General features: G+C 39.6%; 2 long non-coding RNA genes across 2 annotated transcripts in view; one reads left to right on the top strand and one right to left on the bottom strand.

Annotated features, from left to right (window-relative positions):
* The window catches only part of LOC138353276 (uncharacterized), a 7,460-nt gene extending 2,261 nt beyond the window's left edge, over nt 1-5,199 (top strand). Inside the window, exons 2-3 of the long non-coding RNA XR_011223097.1 lie at nt 578-694; nt 4,892-5,199. This is a non-coding gene — a long non-coding RNA (uncharacterized lncRNA). The remainder of the gene's footprint in view (nt 1-577; nt 695-4,891) is intronic.
* A 5,904-nt stretch (nt 5,200-11,103) lies between these two features.
* LOC138353275 (uncharacterized) overlaps nt 11,104-15,000 on the bottom strand; it is a 7,250-nt gene continuing 3,353 nt past the window's right edge. The window contains exon 3 of the long non-coding RNA XR_011223096.1: nt 11,104-11,411. This is a non-coding gene — a long non-coding RNA (uncharacterized lncRNA). The remainder of the gene's footprint in view (nt 11,412-15,000) is intronic.

Here is a 15,000-nt window from a genome sequence, read left to right as displayed (position 1 = left end):
TATGGGCTGCTTCCTAGGGATGTGTGTGTGTGTTTGTATTCATGTTGAATTTTACAAAGTAGGAAGAGATGTTTGTAAAAAAAAAAAATCAAATATTTTTGAAAGTATAAGTAGATTTGATATTTTTCTCTAATTGTTTATTTCAGCTGTCTCGCCTCCTTTATAAAATGGCATCATTCTTGCTTTTTTAAGGATATCAGGAAAAGTAAGGCACTCCAGAGATTTGTTGACTCCTTCCTAGTGTTGCCTAGCCCAGCCCAGCCTAGACAAGGCAGGCTGGGCATCCTAGCCTCACGCAGCTTAGCCCCCACCTACATGTAGCATCCCAGTCCATCCTAAGTGATCATTACCTTACTGGCTGTGTTTTCTCTTCAGCCCTGAATGTAATGTGGTGGAACATAAGCAGATACATATCAGGTCTTAGAGAATCTGTACTTCATACATTTCTTAATAATGTCTCACAAATATTTAAATAATTAAAAAAAAATTGTATAATAACTTCATATTATTCTTGCAATTTATTTTTGCATTTTTTTTATACAAAATTTACATTTTAAAAGATTACCTCTATTTTTAGATTGATGACTTGAAGACTACAGTGCCATCCACAGCAAATCATGGTCTTAAAATATCTCCTAGCAATGACGAGACCAATTTTCACAGAGATCAAATTTTTGCTAAGCAGTAATCACAGGTAAATATATATTATATATATAATATTATATATATAAAATTAACTTCTTCATTGCTCAAAGCACCTTTAGACATTCTGAGAGTTGTGCTATTTTATTAATTAATTAATTAGGCTATATTTTAATGTTTTGTAATGTTTTCATTACTTTTTTTGTTTTGAAATATAAATTGTTGAGTTTTGAAACATTTTGACATTAACTATACCTGAATATTTATAAACAAAAAAATACCAGAACTATGTCCTTGACAATTGCACTAAGAAGTCTTTGCCAAAATCAGGTGCTCAGTGCAGTAGTTAAAAACTTAAAAGTTGTACCACCTCTGGTGCAAGATTAGGGACCCATAGCCTCAGAGAAGAAAATAGAGAGTACTCAGAGAAGGCCTTGAATAATAGGCAGGCTGTTTGTGTGTGTTTCGACGGTAAGCTTGCTGACACCAAATGTAGTTACCTAAGTGTAGTTACAGGATTAGAGCTACGCTCGTGGTGTCCCGTCTACCCAGCACTCTTTGTCACATAATGCTTTGAAACTACTGACGGTCTTGGCCGCCACCACCTTCTCACTTAACTTGTTCCAACCGTGTACCACTCTGTATGCGAAAGGAAATTTTTTTATATTTCTTTGGCATCTTTGTTTAGTTAGTTTAAATCTATGACCTTTTGTTCTTGAAGTTCCAGGTCTCGGGAAATCTTCCCTATCGATTTTATCAATTCCTGTTACTATTTTGTACATAGTGATTTTATCACCTCTTTTTGTTGTCTTCTAGTTTTGGCATATTTAATGCCTCTGACCTCTCCACATAGCTCTTGCCCTTTAGTTCTGGGAGCCACTTAGTAGCATGTCTTTGCACTTTTTCCAGTTTGTTGATGTGCTTCTTAAGATATGGGCACCAAACAACCGCTGCATATTCTAGCCTTGGCCGAACAAAACTCGTGAACAATTTCTTTAGTATTTCGCTATCCATGTATTTAAACAAAATTCTGAAGTTAGAAAGCATGGCATAGGCTCCTCACACAACGTTCTTTATGTGGGCCTCAAGTGATAGTTTTCTATCTCGAATCAACCCTAGACCTCTTTCTTTTATCAGAATTATATAAAGATTTCTCACATAATTTGTAGGTTGTGTGGGATCTATGTTCTATTCCACATTCCATAACATGGCATTTATTCACATTAAATTTCATTTGCCAAGTGGTGCTCCATATATTTATTTTGTCCAGGTTTTCTTGAAGGGCATGACAATCATCTAAATTTCTTATCCATCCCATTATCTTAGCATCATCAGCAAACATGTTTATATAATTCTGTATTCCAACTGGTAGATCATTTATGTAGACAATGAACATTTCTGGTGCATGTACTGTGGTACTCCACTTGTGACACTTCTCCAGTCCGATTGCCTCTGATTACTGCCCTCATTTTTCTATCAGTCAGAAAATTTTTCATCCATGTTAGAAGCTTACCTGTCACCCATCCAAAATTTTCTAGTTTCCAGAACAACCTCTTATGTGGAACTCTGTCGAAAGCCTTTTTTATGTCTAGATAGATGCAGTCAACCCAACTTCCTTTTTCCTTTAAAATCTCTGTGGCTCAATCATAGAAACTGAGTAAATTCGATACACAGGATCTTCCAGATCGAAAACAATACTGTCTGTGTGATATTATATAATTTCTCTCCAGGTGTTCTACCCATTTAGTTTTTATTATTTTTTTTTTTCAATCCTTTCACTGTTACACTTGTCAATGATTCAGGTCTATAACTGAGAGGGGTGGGGTCTTCCCTGTTGCCACTTTTGTAGATTGGAACTATGTTAGCCTTTTTCCACATGTTTGCTATGACCCCTGTACACAGGGATGCCTGAAAGATCAGGTGAAGTGGAAGGCTGAGCTCAGATGCACATTCTCTCAGAACCCATGGTGAAACTCCATCTGGACCAACTGCTTTGTTCTTACTTAGCTACTTTAGCATATTTTCCACTTCATCTCTAGACACCTCTATACGCTCTATGATGTTCTCAGAAATTCTTATTGTGTCTGGTTCTCTTAAGATTTCATTTTGTATAAACACACTTTGGAACTTTTGGTTTAATGTTTCACACATTGCATTATCATTTTCTGTGAATCTGTTTCCTATTTTCAACCTCTTGATATTATCCTTTACCTGCAATTTGTTGTTTATGAATTTGTAGAATAGGCCCAGTTCTGTTTTACATTTATCCATTATCCCTTTTTAAAAATTTCTTTCTGCTTCTTCCCTTACTGCTGTATAGTTGTTTCTCGCATCTTTGTATCGCTGGTATGATTGGGGGTTTGGCTTCTTTCTATTTTGATACCTGCTTGATGGGGTTCTGCTCTTCTACTCCCCAAGCCCGGCCCGAGGCCAGGCTCGACTTGTGAGAGTTTGGTCCACCAGGCTGTTGCTTGGAGCGGCCCGCAGGGCCACATACCCACAACATCCCGGAACTTCTCTTAGAAAACAGTCCAGTTTTCTCCTGAAGATGTCCACGGTTGTTCCGGCAGGAACAACCGTGCAACCGTGCTCTGAAGGGGAAAGTGAATACTGAGCAGTACTCGAGACGGGACAACATAAGTGACTTGAAGAGTACAACCATTGTGATGGGATCCCTGGATTTGAAAGTTCTCGTAATCCATCCGATCATTTTTCTGGCTGACGCAATATTTGCTTGGTTATGCTCCCTAAACATTAGATCGTCGGACATCATTATTCCCAAATCCTTGACATGCTGTTTTTCTACTATGGGAAGATTCGATTGTGTTTTGTACCCTGTATTATGTTTCAGATCCTCATTTTTGCCATACCTGAAATTTATCACTGTTAAACATCATGTTATTTTCTGCTGCCCAATCGAAAACTTTGTTGACATCTGCTTGTAGTTTTTCAATGTCTTTCATTCCATTTTTGTGTCTTTTGGTCTGTGGCCCTCTCTCAATTTCTGTTGAACCAATCCTGTTTTCTGGCCCTGCATCTCTGTTTTGGTATGAATGTTTGTGTGCCTTCATTGTATATTTTGCAAAATTTGGCATACATTTAATTTACTTCCCTGTCTAGCAACAAGTCTGCCTAATTACTTATTAAAAAAAATTTGAAGTTCCCCATAGTGACCTCTCTCTCTTGAAATCAAGTTTATCAACTGTTTCAATGTCCCCATTTTCTGTGTGTGTGTGTTTGGAGGCTAAGCTTGCTGATACCATGTGTGTGTGTGTTTGGAGGCTAAGCTTGCTGATACCATGTGTGTGTGTGTGTGTTTGGAGGCTAAGCTTGCTGATACCATGTGTGTGTGTGTGTTTGGAGGCTAAGTTTGCTGATACCATGTGTGTGTGTGTGTGTTTGGAGGCTAAGCTTGCTGATACCATGTGTGTGTGTGTGTTTGGAGGCTAAGCTTGCTGATACCATTTGTGCGTGTGTGTGTTTGGAGGTTAAGCTTGCTGATACCATGTGTGTGTGTGTGTGTTTGGAGGCTAAGCTTGCTGATACCATGTGTGTGTGTGTGTGTGTGTGTGTTTAGAGGCTAAGCTTGCTGATACCATGTGTGTGTGTGTATTTGGAGGCTAAGCTTGCTGATACCATTTGCGTGTGTGTGTTTAGAGGCTAAGCTTGCTGATACCATGTGTGTATTTGGAGGCTAAGTTTGCTGATACCATGTGTGTGTGTGTTTGGAGGCTAAGCTTGCTGATACCATGTGTGTGTGTGTGTGTTTGGAGGCTAAGCTTGCTGATACCATGTGTGTGTGTGTGTGTTTGGAGGCTAAGCTTGCTGATACCATGTGTGTGTGTGTGTGTTTGGAGGCTAAGCTTGCTGATACCATGTGTGTGTGTGTGTTTGGAGGCTAAGTTTGCTAACACCGTGTGTGTACTCACCTATTTTTACTCACCTGTTTAAATAATAATAGGGGTGTGTACCACCTCTGGTGCGATTGTAGGGACCCACAGCCTTGAAGAAAATAAAGAGTATTCAGAGAAGACCTTGTGTATTCTCACTGAACACTAATCTTTTCTTCTCCTACCACCCCTCTTATTTTGTTTTATGCTGTATTCTATTATATATCATATAAATACATAGCCAAATGGCAATATTTATTATGTCTATACAAAAAGAAGACATCCACTTTATTTTTTCTCTCCTTTGTTTCTATGTGGATTTTGTTGTGACTAATGATTCTCCTCCTTCCCATCAACAGGTCTTCCTCACTGGGCTTGCTCGGCTTTTGTGTTACTGTGAGGGTGCCATCATCGTTTACCCTTCAAGACTGACTCATGCTGGCATTGTATTTGTGGACTTCCCTTCACAGTAAACAGTCCTTCTCCATATGGTGATTGTCCAGGGCAAGCAGGGTGTGACTGCCATCTTGTAGAAGCAGGGTCTTTTAATATGAAGAATCTTCCGTCTTCTCTACTTACGCCAGCTTGTGCCGGCCTTGCATTCTTGTTACTTCATGGCCCTTGGGCCTTTTTTATTTATTTTACATAATAAATTTTTTGATTAATACCCGTGTTTCACAAGAGATCCTTAACATTTTAAGCACCAATTGTATTGACTAATGTACGTCTTGTAACCTTTAAGACATAAATAGACAAGACATAGATAAATGAGTGAATAATACTGAGTGACTAGGTTAGGGCGAGGAACATAGTACAGTGTCTGGCTTTGGAAGAATGCCTACTGTTTTAGAAACCTTATTGCCATGATCATAATCGTATGGGTTAAAAAGCATTTGTTGTCACTCCTACACTGTGGCTTGTTGAGCTTGAAACCTTTGCTCCTTGTTCGTGTTACATCTGACCTTTTGAAGAAATTGTATGAATCAATATCCTCCAAATTGTTCAGTATTTTAAAGGTTTCGCTCTATTACTCTCTCATTTGCATATATCTAAGCATATAGATTAGATATAGATTTAGATTAGATTTTTTATTCAGGTAAAGGTACATACATTGCAGATGAGTTACAAAGGGAAAGACAATGACTAGAGTTCACTAGCTCTATTGGAAGAGAAACGTCTGCAAGACAAGTGTGGGCAAAAATTAAGGTAGCTAAGGGGAGCAGAGCCCGGCCTTCGGCTCACAACGACCCCCAGGGTAAGGCTGAAGAACTAATACACAAGTGGAGTGATGCAGCATCATCCTCCTCCCTCCCTGCAGAAGTAAGCAGGGAACAGCTCCTCCGACATAATGACAGAAGGATTAGGATAACAAGAGCACAATCTAGTGATGACGAGTATGGGGAACCAATTACAGCCAAGGAAGTAAAGGGGGCTATGAAAAGGGTAAAAGTACAGCACCTGGTGAAGATGGCGTCACCTACGACATACTCAATGCACTGTGTGAAGTGTCTGGCAATCCACTACTCCACCTGTTTAACAAGTCATTCTTATGTGGAGTGTTGCCCACACAATGGAAACATGCAATAATGGTCCCAATACCGAAACCCAATGACCCTGGCAATTATTGCATCTTCCAATTGCACTTGGAAGATGCTTGAAAGGATCATCCTAAACCGACTATTGCACAAAATAGGCAGGTTAGGGGAGGGGTCAATGGATTTGTTAAAGGACGGAGGACAGCAAACTATAGTTAATTACCTTGCTAATGATACAGCTAAGTACTCCCAATAAACTCGCACCTCGGGGCAAAATTTTAAAATTTAAAATACAATACCTAAAGCCACTAATACGCATAGCGTTTCGGGCAAGTATATACGAAGTAAAACCCAAACAAAGAACTGACTCCGTAGGACCCATAAAAGATGAGACTAACAATTTTAAGTTGTATCATAAAAGGGCGGCAAACACTCTCAATGAATACCTAACATCAGTGTTCACACTAGAAAGCTTGAATGACATCCCATCACCAACACAAATGTTTGTCGGAGGTAAGGAGAATGAATTAAGAGAAATACCAATTACACGCGACACAATCAGGAAGAGCATTGACAAACTAAAAGACTCAGAAGCCCAAAGTGTAAATGGATTTAAGTCCCAAGTCGTAAAGGAACTGGCAAATTAATTGGGTGGTTGTAGGTATAGGAGCTGCCTCGTATGGGCCGGTGGGCCTTCTGCAGTTGCCTTTGTTCTTGTGTTCTTATGTTGAGTAGCAACATTTGCAAATTTGCAGATGATACAAAAATAGGTAGGGAAATTAACACGGAAGAAGACTCACTATCACTTCAAGTTGATCTAAATAGAGTTTTGAAATGGTCAAAAGATTGACAGATGCAGTTTAATGCTGATAAATGTAAAGTTTTGAGACTAGGTAATGATGATAGTTACAAGATATGAGCTAGATGGTGTTGAGATTGCGAAGTCGGATTGTGAAAGGGATCTGGGAGTTATGATTAGTAAGAATTTAAAACAAAAGGATCAATGCATGAATGCTCGTAATAAGGCAAATAGGACACTGGGATTTATTAATCGAAGTGTTAGTAACAAGACACCTGGTGTGGTTCTTCAGCTATATCTTGCTCTGGTTAGGCCCCATTTACATTATGCAGTTCAGTTTTGGTCGCCATATTATAGAATGAATATAAATTCACTTGAACGTGTCTAGAGTAGGGTGACTAAGTTAATTCCCCAAAATAGAAATCTTTTATATGAAGAAAGATTAACAAAGCTTAAATTGCATTCACTGGAAAAGCGAAGAGTTAGGGGTGATATGATAGAGGTTTACAAGTGGATGAATGGACATAACAAAGGGGATATTAGTAGGGTATTAAAAGTATCAACACATGACAGAACACAAAACAATGGGTATAAATTGGATAAGTTTAGATTTAGGAAAGACTTGGGTAAATACTGGTTTGGCAACAGGGTTGTTGATTTGTGGAACCAATTACCGCGTAACGTGGTGGAGGTGGGGTCCCTCGATTGTTTCAAGCGTGGGTTGGACATGTATATGAGTGGGTTTGGGTGGTTATAGATAGGAGCTGCCTCGTATGGGCCAATAGGCCTTCTGCAGTTACCTTTATTCTTATGCTCTTAATTCACTATGCTTGCCAGTGAAACTCCTTTTCAGAAAATCGCTGGACCATGGAATAGTTCCCCTAGTAATAGTTGAAGGTGATGTAGTGATCGAGTAATCCTTATACTCCATTATCTCATCATCATAATGGCATAACTAATTACACAAGCATTAGTCCTATCCCTATTTACAGGTAACGGTTTTCCACCCTTCTATATCTTACTGTGAGGTGTCGTCACCGTACATAAGCAAGCGACTTGAGAATAGCACATTACGGGCTATTCATGCCCGTGCCACCTCTTGGGTGGCTTAATCTTTATAAATAAATCAGAATAGCACACACCACACGGGAGACATCTCCCGTCACGCAGGGTGCAGTCGCACCTCCACAGATCTCCAGTATCAGCTCTTGATATTGGTAATGGCTCAAAAGGGCCACCACTTACGGGGTATTCATGCCCGTGTCACCTCTTGGGTGGCTTAATCTTCATCAATCAATCGAATAGCACACAGTACAATCTCCAGTCAAGAATGTAGCACTCGGCGTGTACAGTTCTAATCGACCCAAGATGCTACAGCCTCGACACAGAGCAGACAGCAGACTACGACCGTTGTTCAGGTCCATGTAAACTACATCTACCCGAAGTCCTTCGTCTGAATAGCCAGTTACCAGTTACAGGAGATACTTTTTCACCCACATAGTTATTAACTCATGGAACCGCCTACCCACCGAAGCGGTACGTGGCAAAACGATGCTGATTTTCAAAATATACCTGGAAAAGATCATTCCTCCCTACACCTGGGGGGTACCTTCGTTAAAGTAAAAAGGTATACAGAAATAACAAAGAAAATAGATATGAATACTATTACCTTCGATGTTAGTAGTAGTTGTGCAAGTGAGGAGAAAGAAAAAATATTACGGAGTTCATGGATGAAAGTAGATTGATAATATTATCTTGGAACGTTAATGGATTAAAAACTAGAGCGGTGGATGTACACTATTATACTCTTAGAGAATATTAACATAGTAGCACTCCAGGAAACTGGGGATAGGGATGGTAACATTCTGAACATGAAGATGAACATGTTGAACATGAAGATGTTCAACTGCTGGGCGAGCCCTCTCCTACTCATCTGAGGGGAGGGAGATTAGATTATGCTTGTTTGATAAATGCTGAGGGCATAGAGGAGAATTGTCTTACTGTGGATGAAATGCTAAGAGATTTTGCATTACAAATACAGCTTAAACTAGATAAAAAGCATGCCTGCCTTCAGAGGAAAAGCTTACAGTTTAATAAGGGAGAATTAAGGGGTCTTGTTGGTTATATTAAGTCTTGGTATGATACTTATAAGCCAGTTTCGGCAGAAGCATTTTATTAAGATTTAATTAAGGAGGTAGATGTATTTAATGCAACATTGAACCGGAAAACATCTGGTATAGAAAAGCATCCCCCCATAAAAGTGTGCGGAGAAGAGAAAGGAAATTTGGAGCAAGTATTGGCAGGAGTTTGCAGAGAAAGTTAGGAGTAACAAACTTGAAGGAAATCTGGCAAGACATAAATGAAATAAGGGGTAAAAAGCATAATTTTGTTGCACATCCTGACCAGTAAGGAATTGCAAAAGGTCTCGTAAATAAATGGGCGGAAGCTGCCAAACTTAGTTCATTTAATTACCCGCTGTAACGAGAGAGTCGTTTGATTCTTGGAAAGATCTAAGAAAGGATTTTATACTTACAGCAGGTAACAGTGGTGATGTCACTTGCACAGGTATTACCAGAGAAGAACTAATAACGGCGATTAAAGTTGGGAAATCTACCGCCCCTGGGGAGGATGGAGTAACTTATGAAATACTTAATGAACTTGCCATTATGACGAAAAGCCTGCTGTTAGACCTCTTTAATATTAGTTATAAAGAGGGCAGAATTCCCAGTAAATGAAAAAGAACTATGATCATCCTTATCCCTTAAGCCAATGGAGAGTACAGACCTGTGTCTTTAACCTCGTGTTTTTGTAAAATGATGGAGAGGATCATTTTAAATAAACTTTTGAATATAATAGGTGATCAGCTGTCTAATAATTTTTCGGGTTCCTCAGAGGAAAAAGTACCTCTGACTGTATTATTAAATGTCTAGCTAATGGTAATGATTATTATAGAATTTTTATTGATTTATAAGGAGCTTTTGATAAAGCCAACAAAGAGGTTATTTTATATGAATTAGCTGGTCTTGGTGTTGAAGGGAGATTATTGCGCTGGATAGGGGATTATCTTCAGGAAAGGAAGGCTCAGGTGTGGTATCAAGGTTGTATGGTTCAAGGTATCAAGGTCAAGAACTCTGCACACCTCAGGGAGGAGTGTTGAGTCTCACCCTGTTTTATGTACTAATGAATAAGATAGCATCTGAGAAATACTCAAATTGGGTAACTCCAATCATATATGCTGATGATATTTTGTTTCAGGGCAAAGATATTCCAAAGATTCAAACAGTGTTGGACAATTTCGGAAACCAGTGTCACCACATGGGACTAGTGGTTAATGAAGACAAAACTAAAGTTTGAATGTAGAAGTCGGAGGCCCATTATATTGGAAATAAACGGTAAAAATATAGAGAGTTAATATATATAAATATTTAGGCATATATGGTGGATATACCTATGAGAGTTTGGAAACTGAGATGAACAGACTGTTGAGTCAATGTCGGAAGAGATTACAACCTCTGAAGGCCTTGGCATGCTGTGGAAAGGAGTGGGAGTCCAAGTGCTACGAATGATGTACTTGAGTACTGTAAGATTTCTTATTGATTATGCTGCACCTGTCATTTCTTGTTTTGGTAAAGGTAGGATGGGCAAGTTGGAAAAGATACAAAATGAAGCCGTTGGGGGTCGTTGTGAGCCGCTGCTACCTAAATTTTTGCCCACACTTGTCTTGCAGACGTTTCTCTTCCAATAGAGCTAGTGAACTCTAGTCAATGTCTTTCTCTTTGTAACTCATCTGCAATGTATGTACCTTTACCTGAATAAAAAATCTAATCTAAATCTATATCTAATCTATATGCTTAGATATATGCAAATGATAGAGTAATAGAGCGAAACCTTTAAAATACTGAACAATTTGGAGGATATTGATTCATACAATTTCTTCAAAAGGTCAGATGTAACACGAACAAGGAGCAAAGGTTTCAAGCTCAACAAGCCACAGTGTAGGAGTGACAACAAATGCTTTTTAACCCATACGATTATGATCATGGCAATAAGGTTTCTAAAACAGTAGGCATTCTTCCAAAGCCAGACACTGTACTATGTTCCTCGCCCTAACCTAGTCACTCAGTATTATTCACTCATTTATCTATGTCTTGTCTATTTATGTCTTAAAGGTTACAAGACGTACATTAGTCAATACAATTGGTGCTTAAAATGTTAAGGATCTCTTGTGAAACACGGGTATTAATCAAAAAATTTATTATGTAAAATAAATAAAAAAGGCCCAAGGGCCATGAAGTAACAAGAATGCAAGGCCGGCACAAGCTGGCGTAAGTAGAGAAGACGGAAGATTCTTCATATTAAAAGACCCTGCTTCTCCAAGATGGCAGTCACACCCTGCTTGCCCTGGACAATCACCATATGGAGAAGGACTGTTTACTGTGAAGGGAAGTCCACAAATGCAATGCCAGCATGAGTCAGTCTTGAAGGGTAAACGATGATGGCACCCTCACAGTAACACAAAAGCCGAGCAAGCCCAGTGAGGAAGACCTGTTGATGGGAAGGAGGAGAATCATTAGTCACAACAAAATCCACATAGAAACAAAGGAGAGAAAAAAAATAAAGTGGATGTCTTCTTTTTGTATAGACATAATAAATATTGCCATTTGGCTATGTATTTATATGATATATAATAGAATACAGCATAAAACAAAATAAGAGGGGTGGTAGGAGAAGAAAAGATTAGTGTTCAGTGAGAATACACAAGGTCTTCTCTGAATACTCTTTATTTTCTTCAAGGCTGTGGGTCCCTACAATCGCACCAGAGGTGGTACACACCCCTATTATTATTTAAACAGGTGAGTAAAAATAGGTGAGTACACACACGGTGTTAGCAAACTTAGCCTCCAAACACACACACACACATGGTATCAGCAAGCTTAGCCTCCAAACACACACACACACATGGTATCAGCAAGCTTAGCCTCCAAACACACACACACACATGGTATCAGCAAGCTTAGCCTCCAAACACACACACACATGGTATCAGCAAGCTTAGCCTCCAAACACACACACACATGGTATCAGCAAGCTTAGCCTCCAAATACACACATGGTATCAGCAAGCTTACCCTCTAAACACACACACACAAATGGTATCAGCAAGCTTAGCCTCCAAATACACACATGGTATCAGCAAGCTTAGCCTCTAAACACACACACACACACACACAAACGGTATCAGCAAGCTTAGCCTCCAAACACACACACACACACACACAAACGGTATCAGCAAGCTTAGCCTCCAAACACACACACACACACACACACACACAAACGGTATCAGCAAGCTTAGCCTCTAAACACACACACACAAATGGTATCAGCAAGCTTAGCCTCCAAACACACACACACACATGGTATCAGCAAGCTTAGCCTCCAAATACACACACACACACAAACGGTATCAGCAAGCTTAGCCTCTAAATACACACACACAAATGGTATCAGCAAGCTTAGCCTCCAAATACACACATGGTATCAGCAAACTTAGCCTCCAAACACACACACACACATGGTATCAGCAAGCTTAGCCTCCAAACACACACACACACATGGTATCAGCAAGCTTAGCCTCCAAACACACACACACACATGGTATCAGCAAGCTTAGCCTCCAAATACACACACACACACAAACGGTATCAGCAAGCTTAGCCTCTAAACACACACACACACACAAACGGTATCAGCAAGCTTAGCCTCCAAACACACACACACACACACATGGTATCAGCAAGCTTAGCCTCCAAACACACACACACAGAAAATGGGGACATTGAAACAGTTAATAAACTTGATTTCAAGAGAGAGAGGTCACTATGGGGAACTTCAAAATTTGTTTAATAAGTAATTAGGCAGACTTGTTGCTAGACAGGGAAGTAAATTAAATGTATGCCAAATTTTGCAAAATATACAATGAAGGCACACAAACATTCATACCAAAACAGAGATGCAGGGCCAGAAAACAGGATTGGTTCAACAGAAATTGAGAGAGGGCCACAGACCAAAAGACACAAAAATGGAATGAAAGACATTGAAAAACTACAAGCAGATGTCAACAAAGCAGATTGGGCAGCAGAAAATAACATGATGTTTAACAGTGATAAATTTCAGGTATGGCAAAAATGATGATGTGAAACATAATACAGGGTACAAAACACAATCGAATCTTCCCATAGTAGAAAAACAGCATGTCAAGGATTTGGGAATAATGATGTCCGACGATCTAACGTTTAGGGAGCATAACCAAGCAAATATTGCGTCAGCCAGAAAAATGATCGGACGGATTATGAGAACTTTCAAATCCAGGGATCCCATCACAATGGTTGTACTCTTCAAGTCACTTATGTTGTCCAGTATCGAGTACTGCTCAGTATTCACTTCCCCCTTCAGAGCAGGAGAGATTGCTGAAATAGAGGGAATACAGAGAACATATACGGCACGCATAGACGAGATAAAACACCTAAATTATTGGGATCGTCTCAAAGCTCTCCAAATGTACTCTCTAGAAAGGAGACGAGAGAGATACCAAATAATATACACATGGAAGATACTGGAGGGCCAGGTCCCAAATCTACACAGTAAAATAACAACGTACTGGAGTGAACGATATGGAAAAAAATGCAAGATTGAACCAGTGAAGAGCAGAGGTGCCACAGGCACAATCAGAGAGCACTGTATAAACATCAGAGGTCCGCGGTTGTTCAACGTCCTCCCAGCGACTATAAGAAATATTGCCGGAACAACCGTGGACATCTTCAGGAGAAAACTGGACTGTTTTCTAAGAGAAGTTCCGGATCAGCCGGGCTGTGGTGGGTATGTGGCCCTGCGGGCCGCTCCAAGCAACAGCCTGGTGGACCAAACTTTCACAAGTCGAGCCTGGCTTGGGGGCGGGCTTGGGGAGTAGAAGAGCAGAACCCCATCAAGCAGGTATCAACATAGAAGCCAAACCCCCAATCATACCAGCGATACAAAGCTGCGAGAAACAACTATACAGCAGTAAGGGGAGAGGCAGAAAGAAATTTTTAAAAAGGGATAATGGATAAATGTAAAACAGAACTGGGCCTATTCTACAAATTCATAAACAACAAATTGCAGGTAAAGGATAATATCCAGAGGTTGAAAATAGGAAACAGATTCACAGAAAATGATAATGCAATGTGTGAAACATTAAACCAAAAGTTCCAAAGTGTGTTTATACAAAATGAAATCTTAAGAGAACCAGACACAATAAGAATTTCTGAGAACATCATAGAGCGTATAGAGGTGTCTAGAGATGAAGTGGAAAATATGCTAAAGTAGCTAAGTAAGAACAAAGCAGTTGGTCCAGATGGAGTTTCACCATGGGTTCTGAGAGAATGTGCATCTGAGCTCAGCCTTCCACTTCACCTGATCTTTCAGGCATCCCTGTGTACAGGAGTCATAGCAAACATGTGGAAAAAGGCTAACATAGTTCCAATCTACAAAAGTGGCAACAGGGAAGACCCCACCCCTCTCAGTTATAGACCTGAATCATTGACAAGTGTAACAGTGAAAAGATTGAAAAAAAAATAATAAAAACTAAATGGGTAGAACACCTGGAGAGAAATTATATAATATCACAGACAGTATTGTTTTCGATCTGGAAGATCCTGTGTATCGAATTTACTCAGTTTCTATGATTGAGCCACAGAGATTTTAAAGGAAAAAGGTAGTTGGGTCGACTGCATCTATCTAGACATAAAAAAGGCTTTCGACAGAGTTCCACATAAGAGGTTGTTCTGGAAACTAGAAAATTTTGGATGGGTGACAGGTAAGCTTCTAACATGGATGAAAAATTTTCTGACTGATAGAAAAATGAGGGCAGTAATCAGAGGCAATCGGACTGGAGAAGTGTCACAAGTGGAGTACCACAGTACATGCACCAGAAATGTTCATTGTCTACATAAATGATCTACCAGTTGGAATACAGAATTATATAAACATGTTTGCTGATGATGCTAAGATAATGGGATGGATAAAAAATTTAATTGATTGTCATGCCCTTCAAGAAAACCTGGACAAAATAAATATATGGAGCACCACTTGGCAAATGA

The sequence above is a fragment of the Procambarus clarkii genome, chromosome 57 (assembly GCF_040958095.1).
Source record: "Procambarus clarkii isolate CNS0578487 chromosome 57, FALCON_Pclarkii_2.0, whole genome shotgun sequence".
In the NCBI taxonomy this organism is placed as follows: Eukaryota; Metazoa; Arthropoda; class Malacostraca; order Decapoda; family Cambaridae; genus Procambarus; species Procambarus clarkii.
This window is presented reverse-complemented; position numbering and strand designations above follow the sequence as displayed.